Here is a 4,392-nt window from a genome sequence, read left to right on the forward strand (position 1 = left end):
AAGGAGAATAAACCTGTGACACAATATAATGAGGATTCCACAGAACAGCAGGGGTCAACAAGAACTGTTGTAGTATTTGCATTATTCTGTTTCCTCAGTCCATCGGACACTGGCCAAGCAAGCTGTTTTTCAGTGAGTTCTTAGCAGGATTCAGAACGTGCATGGGTCTGTACTTTTAGGATTTTCTAAAAATAGCTTTAACCTTGTTTTTTACTGTTTAAGACACTGGAAACTTTCTAAGAGCTGTGTGGCAATCTTTGACAGTAGATGTAAAAAGTACTTTTGTAAAGGCTCATTTCCCCATTTATCTGCTTCACTGTACTTTAACCAAAAGGCACACCAATGCTATGACTCGCACCACAGAAATAGTCAGCATCGTCTTCAGGCTGGATGTTGGAGATGGTCAAGTAGCGATCAGTGCCAGAGCTGGAGCCTGTGAATCGATCAGGTATCCCATCCCCCTTGCCACAGCTTACATTACATACATTACATAACCAGGGGACTTCCCTGGATGCTGTTGATACCATGAAATGTAGTAACTGCTGTGCTCACTATTCAAAATGCAGGTGAGCTTGACCGAGCCTCCCGGAGAAGCAGAAGCAGAGGGTGACTGTTTCAGCACAGGCTGGCAGAAGGATCCTGAAAATCTAGGTATGCATTATTACCTGGGAAAAGGAGCAGAGGGGAGGGCAGTTCTGGTAATAATTTAAGAGGCAGTTTCACTGAGCTGAGAAACAGGATGTTGTGGACCTCACTGACCTGTGAAGTAGAGGAGGCAGATAAATAAGAAAAGAGGGGTCTGGGCCATGGTGCAGACACCACAGTGTTCTGGTGAAGAAGCCAGACTGGTGCAAGTTCTCTTATCCTACCCTCAAGTCCTAGAACAGCCAGGATGCCCTATATGCAAATCTATTGTTCTTCTAACCAATCAACTTCATCCATGGGCCTATGTTGACACTGATATCTGGTGTCATTTTGGAAGGGTGGGTCTGAGTAGAACCTGAGGCTTCTCAGGGGCAGAGAGAGGCTTTTAGACTCAGTGTTCCTTGGGTAGACACCAGGAGGCTGGTGCCTGGTTTCCTGGCTCAGAGCCTATGGACCCAATGGCTATGTTCCAACATTTTGCAGTGTCTCCTGGACACAAGTCCATTGTGTTAAGGCAGATGCCCAGTAATCACATACCTTCATCCACCAAGGGTTTGTCTAGACCCTGCTTTGTGCCCAGGAACAAATTGCAGCCACTTCTCAGAAGAATTCTGCTACCTTGATTCCATCAATAATTATTTGTTCAAGATTCGTTGGTGAGAACAAAGCACACAATTCATCTCACCTTATAAGGAGGGGAGACTATTTCCATGTACAAACTTAACATGAAAGAAGGTTGAGCTCATGGATAGGCCAGCCATAAACCTATAACCCAGGTTGTTCTCTAAGTAAGGTTTCTCTTTTCATGTTTAATTTCTCATAGTATTGGACTAGCAGGGGCATATTAGTGAGAATTTGTGACAGTAAATGAGAACATTCTGTGAATCATTGTAAACATTACAAATGAGAATGTCATAGGAATTATAAAGACAAGGCAGAAATGGAATTATAAAAGAATTTATGGAGATCAAGCTTCATTTGAAGTAAGCGGTCAGAGCAGTTTAAAACAGAACAAAAGATATATAGCTTTAAGACTGAAGAAAAACATCTCAAAAACTGCCCTTGATTTTTCTAGTAAAGACCTTAGCATTATCAGAGGAGGTGACATGGAGAATGATTATAGGGCAGAGAGGACCAAGAACCACGGAAGGATCATCAGCTCTCCAGGGGCAGGAGAAGCCAATAGAGAGATTTTGTAAGTGCTGGGCAGGAGTTCAGGTGAAAGTGAGATTTGGAGTGTGTGTGTGTGTGTGTGTGTGTGTGTGTGTGTGTGTGTGTGTGTTCCATTCTGTTAGTGCTTTTAAAAGAAAATGAAGCCACGTCGAAATTTTCACATGTCACATGTGGTTATGTCCCTGCATGAATTCATGGATTTAAAGAAAATCAGTAATCTATTTTGTCTCTTTGACAGCTATCTTTGGTTTCTGTCAGACAATGATCTCTAATTTATTTTGAGCTATTCTCTGGAATTGGTAGCTTTACATTATTTGGGGAAGGAAACATTTAGAAATGCGGAATCTTCAAGCTCCATCCCAGAATACTGACTTATAATCCATCTTTTACTAGATACCCAGAGAATATTCATCTTGAACTCAAGGAAGAAATGGTTTAAAACAAGGATTCCACTGTGGTTTTAATCCTGTCTTATTCTTGATTTTTCTATTTTGTATCTTACCATTGAGGGCAGCAATTGAACACCTTGATTCCCATTTTGCACATTATAAATGTGGCTTAATATACAACAGAGCTGTTATCCAAAATGACAAGTGTCTTATTCAGAGTGCACAAAATTTACAAAAACAGCCAGAAGTGTTCTTTGATAGCAACAAGATCTTCACATATTTACCTGTTTGCCTCTCAATTCCAGTTAGATACTGGAGTTATGAAAAATGTATGATTTTACAACAATAGACAGAATCTTATTAATATTAAAGAAGGAATTATATATTTGAGTGCCTAAAGACAGAGCAGTTTCTTATTTACGATCATTCCTTTAGATAAATTGCAGGTCAAAATGAGAATTCCTTGCAAATTCAGATACATGATCAGATTGAGTCCTTGGAATATTACTCTACTGGGACTACCTTAAGAAAGTATCACTAACTACGTGGTTAATTGTAACAGAAATTTCATGCTGTATCCCCAGGAACGGAAAGTAGCAGCCAAAATGTACACAGCGCGCTATGTTACATATGACATCTCTAAGAAAATATTCCTTCATCTTCCTGGATCTCAGTTGTTACTCAACAATCTTGGTGATCTTAGTGCCTGTACTTCATAATTCCTGTTTCTGCCACTGTCATCACTTGAAATCCCCTCCGTTTTGTCAAAGATCGTCTTCCTTTTTATCAGTACTTGTTTGTCATACATAATGCATATATGCATGATGAGGAGTTGGTACATATCCATCTCACGTCTAAATCTGTTTCCTTCCCTGTATCCTCACTTTCCTCCTCCCTCTATCCTTTGCCTTCTCCAAAAGTTCTACCTCCCTGTTTCCTATCATCTGTTTTATAATTTATTCTTTAGATAATTTACACTTTGGGTTTTGCATATAACTTTATATGTATGGTTTATTTCACTTAGCATTATAGTCTTATGAATGCTTCTTTATATGCACATTCAACACAATGAATCAGGAACTGCCTTACTCCATTATGGGCTTATCTTATTTAATGATATCTGAAAAGACACTTTTTTAATAAGGCCATAGTCTGTGTACTGAGGAATCAGAAAATTAATAGAACATTAAAAAAGAATTCTTTCCCCAATGTTAATTTTTAAATATTTTTATAATTGGTAGGCAATGTAGTTGTATATTGGGGTGTGTACCTAGATCCCAAATGCCCTAAAGATGTGCACCATGAAGGCTCAAAGGAATGAGACATGCAGCATGATCTTTACGGCTTCAGGAGGAGTGAAATCGTTGGCACAGCCTGTAACTCTGCTAGCCTGCCAACCGACTGGTGCTAGGCAGCCCATATTTAATCAGAACAAGCAAGGAGTTGAGTGGACAATGGAGGAAACCTGAACAGAATCTTGGGAAAGGTCCAAGGTCCTAGCAGAGCAACAGATGATGCGAATTAAGGAAAACTATCCATAAAATCTCTAGGTGGCCTCAGCTGAGGCATCTCTTGCCCCCTGAAGTGTATCCTCCATCTCAGTTCAGCAATACCTGGGCCACACCATAGCCATGCACATGTATTCAATTTCAATGGTCTTCAACAGTTGCATGCAATACAATTAAATCTAATGAAATATACTTTATGAGTAGTAACAATAAAAGATTTCTTTGCATTGCTTCTAGATGAAACCCAAACTATCACTAAATATGCTTTACTTTTGAGGAAAGGTGTTGGGTTCTAATTCCTGGGTTCTGATTTTTGTTACTATACTGTACTACTACAATTCTTTTGCCAAAGTACATTAACTGAATTCTGGTTTTTTGTGGAATAATGCAAACAATTGCCAAATATTTTCAATGTTAGATTTCAAGTAGGATTGTGTATCAAGACAATTCTCTTCAGCGTTCTCTCTAAGGATCTTCATCTTTAGCTTGCCCGTGAGCTCAGGGTCTGGTTGCGCATTTCCAATATCATGTGATCCTATTTGTATCCAGCCTCACTGAAAAGCACGTTTACATTTGGTTTTCCGTCTGGAGCTCACTGATCATCACTCTGTCATCCCATGCAGCAGTACTCAGCCATAGCCTCAGGCTGGTCTGCCAAAATGGACTTTGCCTGTAAA

At 39.7% G+C, this 4,392-nt stretch overlaps 1 pseudogene; it reads right to left on the minus strand.

The window, feature by feature from the left end:
* Nucleotides 1-323: 323 nt before the first annotated feature.
* On the minus strand, nucleotides 324-865 carry LOC134470774 (immunoglobulin lambda variable 4-69-like; annotated as a pseudogene).
* Between the last annotated feature and the right edge of the window lie 3,527 nt (nucleotides 866-4,392).

Source organism: Cavia porcellus, unplaced genomic scaffold, assembly GCF_034190915.1.
Source record: "Cavia porcellus strain 051 isolate PalLab524CR breed Dunkin Hartley unplaced genomic scaffold, mCavPor4.1 scaffold_16, whole genome shotgun sequence".
NCBI lineage: Eukaryota > Metazoa > Chordata > Mammalia > Rodentia > Caviidae > Cavia > Cavia porcellus.